The following is an 8,925-nucleotide window of genomic DNA, read 5'->3' on the forward strand; positions in this document are numbered from 1 at the left end:
CGTAAAGGCATCCAGGGGAAGACGTAAGCAGTGTCCGTATACTCATAGGAATAACATTGGCCTTAAAACTGACTCCAGAACAGTGGCCAAAATTTCTGAAATCTGACTCCATGTCAGGGAAATTGCTGTAGAATGGGTTCTGTTCCACTTAGAGACAAAATTTCAACTCCTATAGAAACTATAGACTGTTTTCTATCCAATAATAATAATAATATGCATATTGTACGATCAAGAATTTTGTAGGAAGCCGTTTCAAAAATTACACGATTACCATAAATAGTGACAACAGCGCCCCCAGCCTTAACAGGTTAAAATGCTTTCTTGGCCTTTGTAAACAATATAAAATGCTGAATTTATGCTTTCAAAGAAAAGGATCAATATAGATTCAGTAAGCAAGTGCCTTACATTTATACAACTCCAATAAGATATAATGCTTTGAATCTTATCATGTGAAACATAATGTAAATATTTTTACGTACACTTTACAGTATTCTTGCAATTCTTGTCAGTGGGATTTTTATTTGATGGACATTTATGCACAATGCATCTGTTTCTCCATTGCTCTTGTCATATAATGAGTTATGGTAGGCAAGCATAGATGTGGTAATGCAGATGTTCCATTGACCAGATTGGTGCACATTCAACAAATCTGATCTAACAAAGTGGATATTCGTCAAATCTGTCATGATTGATGTATTGTAACAGACCCACAATGTTGTTACTTAAGTCCGATTTTGATATATTTGGCTGTTTTCGTTGCAAACCTTTTCAGGTTTAGAACAAGTGACTGATAAATGCTAACTGCTATTTGTATAAGCTGGTTAGCATACAGAAATCGTTGATGGTAGTCAAAGTCGTTTTTAACTGTAATGCATTTGATTGGTACCAATGAAGATATGAACATGTGTTGGGGTTGACATCCATACTTTTATTTATTTATTTCACCTTTATTTAACCAGGTAGGTAAGTTGAGAACAAGTTCTCATTTACACTTGCGACCTGGCCAAGATAAAGCAAAGCAGTTCAACACATACAACAACACAGAGTTACACATGGAATAAAACAAACATACAATCAATAATACAGTAAAAAAATAAGTCTATAAACAATGTGAGCAAATGAGGTGAGATAATGGAGGTAAAGGCAAAAAAAAGGTGGCGAAGTAAATACAATATAGCAAGTAAAACACAGGAATGGTAGTGTCACGCCCTGACCTGAGATATCTCTGTTTTCTTAATTGTTTGGTTAGGTCAGGGTGTGACTAGGGTGGGTACGTTAGTTTTTGTATTGTCTAGGGTTTTTTGTATGTCTAGGGTTTTTGTAGGTCTAGGTGATTTGTATGTCTATGGTGGCCTGATATGGTTCCCAATCAGAGCCAGCTGTTCATCGTTGTCTCTGATTGGGGATCATATTTAGGTAGCCATTTTCCCTTTGGTGTGTAGTTTCCTGTCAGCACTCGTTTTGTATAGCTTCACGTGTCATTTTGTTATTTTGGTTAGTTTGTTCAGTGTTCATTCTTATTATAATAAAGAATGTATGCATACCACGCTGCGCCTTGGTCCGATTCATACGACGAACGTGACAGGTAGATTTGCAGTGGAAGAATGTGCAAAGTAGAGATAGAAATAATGGGGTGCAAAGTAGCAAAATAAATAAATAAATACAGTAGGGGAGAGGTAGTTGTTTGGGCTAAATTATAGATGGGCTATGTACAGGTGCAGTAATCTGTGAGCTGCTCTGACAGCTGGTGCTTAAAGCTAGTGAGGGAGATCAGTGTTTCCAGTTTCAGAGATTTTTGTAGTTCGTTCCAGTCATTGGCAGCAGAGAACTAGAAGGAGAGGCGGCCAAAGGAATAATTGGTTTTGGGGATGACCAGAGTGATATACCTGCTGGAGTGCGTGCTACAGCTGCTATGGTGACCAGCGAGCTGAGATAAGGGGGGACTTTATCTAGCAGGGTCTTGTAGATGACCTGGAGCCAGTGGGTTTGGCGACGAGTATGAAGCGAGGGCCAGCCAACGAGAGCGTACAGGTCGCAGTGGTGGGTAGTATATGGGGCTTTGGTGACAAAACGGATGGCACTGTGATAGACTGCATCCAATTTATTGAGTAGGGTGTTGGAGGCTATTTTGTAAATGACATCGCCGAAGTCGAGGATCGGTAGGATGGTCAGTTCTACAAGGGTATGTTTGGCAGCATGAGTGAAGGATGCTTTGTTGCGAAATAGGAAGCCAATTCTAGATTTAACTTTGGATTGGAGATGTTTGATGTGAGTCTGGAAGGAGAGTTTACAGTCAAACCAGACACCTAGGTATTTGTAGTTGTCCACATATTCTAAGTCAGAACCGTCCAGAGTAGAGATGTTGGACGGGCGGGCAGCTGCAGGCAGCGATCGGTTGAAGAACATGCATTTAGTTTTACATATATTTAAGAGAAATTGGAGGCCACGGAAGGAGAGTTGTATGGCATTGAAGCTCGTCTGGAGGGTTGTTAATACAGTGTCCAAAGAAGGGCCAGAAGTATACAGAATGGTGTCGTCTGCGTAGAGGTGGATCAGAGACTCACCAGAAGCAAGAACAACATCATTGATATATACAGAGAAGAGAGTCGGCCCGAGAAGAGAACCCTGTGGCAACCCCATAGAGACTGCCAGAGGCCCGGACAACAGGCCCTCCGATTTGACACACTGAACTCTATCAGAGAAGTAGTTGGTGAACCAGGCGAGGCAATCATTTGAGAAACCAAGGCTATCAAGTCTGCCGATGAGGATGTGGTGATTGACAGAGTCGAAAGCCTTGGCCAGGTCAATGAAGACGGCTGCACAGTATTGTTTCTTATTGATGGCGGTTAAGATATTGTTTAGGACCTTGAGCGTGGCTGAGGTGAACCCATGATCAGCTCTGAAACCAGATTGCATAGCGGAGAAGGTATAGATATAGGTCTGTAGCAGTTTGGGTCAAGAGTGTCCCCCCCCTTTGAAGAGGGGGATGACCGCAGCTGATTTCCAATCTTTGGGAATCTCAGACGACATGAAAGAGAGGTTGAACAGGCTAGTAATAGGCGTTGCAACAATTTCGGCAGATAATTTTAGAAAGAAAGGGTCCAGATTGTCTAGCCCGGCTGATTTGTAGGGGTCCAGATTTTGCAGCTCTTTCAGAACATAAGCTGACTGGATTTGGGAGAAGGAGAAATGGGGAAGGATTGGGTGAGTTGCTGTGGGGGGGTGCAGTGCTGTTGACCGGGGTAGGGGTAGCCAGGTGGAAAGCATGGCCAGACGTAGAAAAATGCTTATTGAAATTCTCCATTATAGTGGATTTATTGGTGGTGACAGTGTTTCCTATCCTCAGTGCAGTGGGCAGCTGGGAGGAGGTGCTCTTATTCTCATTGGCCTTTACAGTGTCCCAAAACTTTTTTGAGTTTGTGTTGCAGGAAGAACATTTCTGCTTGAAAAAGCTAGCCTTACCTTTTCTAACTGCCTGTGTATATTGGTTTCTAGCTTCCCTGAAAAGTTGCATATCACGGGGGCTGTTCGATGCTAATGCAGAACGCCATAGGATGTTTTTGTGTTGGTTAAGGGCAGTCAGGTCTGGAGAGAACCAAGGGCTATATCTGTTCCTGGTTCTACATTTCTTGAATGGGACATGCTTATTTAAGATGGTGAGGAAGGCATTTAAAAGAAATAACCAGGCATCCTCTACTGACGAGATGAGATCAATATCCTTCCAGGATACCCCGGCCAGGTCGATTAGAAAGGCCTGCTTGCTGAAGTGTTTCAGGGAACGTTTGACAGTGATGAGTGGAGGTCGTTTGACCGCTGACCCATTACGGATGCAGGCAATGAGGCAGTGATCGCTGAGATCTTGGTTGAAAACAGCAGAGGTGTATTTAGAGGGCAAGTTGGTTAGGATGATATCTATGAGGGTGCCCGTGTTTACGGCTTTGGGGTTGTACCTGGTAGGTTCATTGATAATGTGTGTGAGATTGAGGGCATCAAGCTTAGATTGTAGAATGGCTGGGGTGTTAAGCATGTTCCAGTTTAGGTCGCTTAGCAGCACGAGCTCTGAAGATAGATGGGGGGCAATCAGTTCACATATGGTGTCCAGAGCACAGCTGGGGGCAGAGGGTGGTCTATAGCAGGCGGCAACGGTGAGAGACTTGTTTTTAGAGAGGTGGATTTTTTAAAGTAGAAGTTCAAATTGTTTGGGTACAGACCTGGATAGTAGGACAGAACTCTGCAGGCTATCTTTGCAGTAGATTGCAACACCGCCCCCTTTGGCTGTTCTATCTTGTCTGAAAATGTTGTAGTTAGGGATGGAGATTTCATAATTTTTGGTGGTCTTCCTAAGCCAGGATTCAGACACGGCTAGAACATCCGGGTTGGCAGAGTGTGCTAAAGCAGTGAATAAAACAAACTTAGGGAGGAGGCTTCTAATGTTAACATGCATGAAACCAAGGCTATTACGGTTACAGAAGTCATCAAAAAAGAGTGCCTGGGGAACAGGAGTGGAGCTAGGCACTGCAGGGCCTGGATTCACCTCTACATCACCAGAGGAAGAGAGGAGGAGTAGGATAAGGGTACGGCTAAAAGCTATGAGAATTGGTCGTCTAGAACGCCCGGAACAGAGAGTAAAAGGAGGTTTCTGGGGGTGATAAAATAGCTTCAAGGTATAATGTACAGACAAAGGTATGGTAGGATGTGAATACAGTGGAGGTAAACCTAGGTATTGAGTGATGGTAAGAGAGATATTGTCTCTAGAAACATTGAAATCAGGTGATGTCATCGCATGTGTGGGTGGTGGAACTGAAAGGTTGGATAAGATATAATGAGCAGTGCTAGAGGCTCTACAGTGAAATAAGCCAATAAACACTAACCAGAACAGCAATGGACAAGGCATATTGACATTAAGGAGAGGCATGCTTAGTCGAGTGATCATAAGGGTCCAGTGAATAGTGAGGTTGGTTGGGGTAACGGCGATTCAGACAGCTAGCCGGGCCATCGGTAGCAAGCTAGCAAAGGATGGAGGTCTGTTTTTAGCCACCTCGTGCGTTTCCGTCGGTAGATTAATGGGGTTCCGTGTGGTAGAGGGGATCAATCCAATTGGCAAAATAGATATAGTTATAGTGACCCAAGAAAAAATTGTCCGATAGACCTATTCAGATAGCAGCCGATAAGACAGCTAACGATTAGCGGGCCGCAGATGGGCGTTCAGGTAACTTCGCGACGGAGAGGCCAGTTGGATAACTCCCTCGGGCAGATAACGTCGGTGGTCCAGTCATGAAGGCCCGGTGGGGCTCCGCATCGGCAGTAAAACGGGTCCGGATAGGTGATTGTAGCCCAGGAGTGGCTGATGGAACTCTTCAGCTGGCTAGCTCCGGAATAATTGATGTTTGCTCCGGGATCGACGTTAGCCAATAGTCACACGGATAGCAGCTAGCTGCAAGATCCAGGTGTAAATGTCCATAGCTTGCGGTAGAAATCCGGGGATATGGAGAGAAAATAGGTCCGGTATGTTCTGGTCTGAGTCGCGTTGTACAAAACTGGCGATAGCTTTTCGAGCTAAAAGATAGCTGATGACCACAAGCCGTGGTTAGCTGAATACTAACGTTAGCCAGTAAACTGGCTAGCTTCTGGTTAGCTTCTGGCTAGCTCCTGGTTAGCTTCTGATTAGCTTCTGGCTAGCTTCTGGTTAGCTTCTGGATAGCTTCTGGCTAGCTTCTATTGTGGATTTCAGATTTGAGGTAAATAATACTTTCTACAAGCATTATACTCTGATTTTGACCTCAACATAGTGTGAAATACACATATAAAAAATTGCCTAAATGTAGGATAATTTTGCTGTGGGGCAATGAGGAGACACGGGATCCTTCCCCCACGCGTTTCCATGGTAATTACATTGTTTTGGTCAAGTTCAATTGACCTCTTTATCACGTCTATTGTGAGTTTAAAGTTCCTTTCCAAACAGGGAAGAAATCATGCATGTTATAAACTAATGTGAACCCTTGTGACATGGAAGAGAGTATTGTTCTCTCAGAGAGGAGTTAGGGAAGGGAGTTAAAGGTGGAGGGAGGATGTTGTGATAACTGAGCCAAGATTTTCTAACTGCCATCATGAGTGATGAAACACCAGGTTAATAAACTCTATCAGCAGACAGACATGTTCAGGCCTCATAGTTTGTGTAAATGAGTCATGCCAGGAGAGCAACCGTCTCTTGCTGATGTACTGTGTGGAGTTGCTCAACTGGGACCTGCCCAGACCTACCTAAGATTTTGTGATATGCACCTTAATCTCACAATATCTGACTTAACACCAGAGAATTCTGCCATGTTCTGCAGAGGCAAGGAGCAAAGAGGCCCAATTCATGTCATACCAGAGACAGACATCCTGCTTGAATTATCTGTGTGTGTTTGAGTGTGTGTGTATGCTGGCTGACTCCAACAACGCTGCTGCTTAGATAATCCAGAACCACGGTTTCAACATTCCAGGAACTTTTAATAAATTCTCTGGTTTTCCAGAAGTACTGCTTGAAAGATTCTGAATTTCTTGCTTATTCCCTTCTGATTCTGAGAATCCTCCAACCGGCATTTCGGGAAAACCAGGGAATTTATTGAAAGTTCCCGGAATTTTGCAACTCTATCCAGAACACACTGCTGCGATTTAGGGGAGTGAGTGAGGAGGGGAATTAGTACCACAAACACACACACAGGCTCAGTGAAGCCATCAGTAACTCTGGGACCTTTCCCCCAGTTTCAGATCCAGAAAGGGAGAACAGATATTAGCTTACACAGCAGCAGTCAAGATAGACTCACACTGGTGTTCTACTCACACTGTAAAGTGTTTGCTGTGAATTTGATAGTAATTTACAGGCAGCTCAGTGGCAAGTAAAATTCTGTTTTTCATTTTGTAGTACACCTACTGTAATCTAAATACAGTATCAAAGCAAGTACTGTTTAATGACACACAGTACAATACCGTAAAGTCGACTGTATTATACTCAAAAAAAAAAAAGTAAATGGTACCGTAACTGAAATGAAGGAATGAATGGATGAATTATTTAAATTCATTGAAGGAATGGGTTTGTACTTCACAGTATTTTTTTGTAATTACAAGGCATTGTTGCAAGCAGGTTGGCTGCTAGGTATAGTGTTTACACATTACAGCATATTAATGAATATTTGGTGTTTTAAATTACTTGCATTTCTAGAGATCTTAACAAAGCCTTCCAAACTGGCAGGGCAAAACAGACTAAAAGAGACTTGCTCCCACTCCAATCTGTCCCTTATACATTATAAATTGATGGGGCACTACTACCACATACCAGTTAAACTCGTACAGAATTCTCACTCACAGAATTCTCACTCACTGGTGAAACAAATATAGCCTCTTACAAGGCACATGTCAAAATATGTTAATGATCCAAAACAACAATACCATGTGTAACGGATGTGAAATGGCTAGCTAGTTAGCGGGTACGCGCTAGTAGCATTTCAATCAGTTACGTCACTTGCTCTGAGACTTTAGGGTCTGGGTTTCCCCTTGCTTTGCAAGGGCCGCGGCTTTTGTGGAGCGATGGGTAACGATGCTTCGTGGGCAACCGTTGTTGATGTGTGCAGAGGTTCCCTGGTTCGTGCCCGTGTCGGGGCAAGGGGACGACGTAAAGTTATACTGTTACATTGATGCTGTTGACCCGGATCACTGGTTGCTGTGGAAAAGGAGGAGGTTGAAAGGGGGGTGAATGTAACGGATGTGAAATGGCTAGCTAGTTAGCGGGTACGCGCTAGTAGCGTTTCAATCAGTTACGTCACTTGCTCTGAGACTTTAAGTAGGGTTTCCCCTTGCTCTGCAAGGGCCGCGGCTTTTGTGGAGCGATGGGTAACGCTGCTTCGTGGGTGTCAGTTGTTGATGTGTGCAGAGGGTTCCTGGTTCGCGCCCGTGTTGGGGCGAGGGGACGACGTAAAGTTATACTGTTACACATGCAACCACTAGTGGTCAAACGCTCTTTGGCGCACCAAAGACACGGTATGGTTCTGAATTCTGTGGGATGAAATTACATAGAACAAATAGAACAAATCTTTCCCCGCCCAGTATGCTTCAGTAAAACATTTCTGAATATTTTAGTGTTGATAATACCGAAAATTACCGTATAAATTACAGTTTTCCGTTACAGTGCACAGACACGGCTGGATGGACATGGCAGACCCCTGCAGAGCATCCAGCACCCTCCACACACTCACACACTCGCACTCAGCCACACAGAGATACACACAAAACACTTACTAAACTAGAGACTGCCATTCTCTTTATATTACGTTTCAGCATGTCTTATTATTTGACATCATGTCTTTATGAGTGGCTTTTAATCACGTGTGCTGTGTGTTGTTTACAACGATTGCCTTTCACTTAATTCCTTACAATCTCACGTGTGAAATCAAATTGAAACACATGGACTATTTTGCTTGCTTGTACTGAATGTTGTGATGTGATTCCAAAGATTGGCATGGACTAAGACATCTACCTCCTTGCTGCTCCTCTCTGCTAATCACCTGCTGTGGGAAAAAGACAACTCATACAATGTGATCAAAAGAAAGGTGCTTATTTCCAGCATGTGATTGTGACTCCAACTGTTGGCCAGTACATGCTCTAATTGTATGTTTACAGACACAGGGGACACGCCCGACGCAGCTACAAGAGGCTACAACCCAGCAGGACCAGCGTAGAATGAGAGACCGCCCAGCCATCAGCCACTGACAACTGAACCTGCCATTGATGACCAAACCAGCCATCAACTAACGGCCCCTGCTCGGTAGGAAGAGCTGAACCCTGCACGGTTAGAGCCGAACGAAAGAACCCTGCTCGGGAAGAGGCGAACGAATGAACATTGGCCACCGTTCTGTGAGTGAATCTATATACCCCTAAATCCTAGCCCTA

This window comes from Salvelinus fontinalis, chromosome 13, assembly GCF_029448725.1.
Source record: "Salvelinus fontinalis isolate EN_2023a chromosome 13, ASM2944872v1, whole genome shotgun sequence".
Lineage (NCBI taxonomy): Eukaryota > Metazoa > Chordata > Actinopteri > Salmoniformes > Salmonidae > Salvelinus > Salvelinus fontinalis.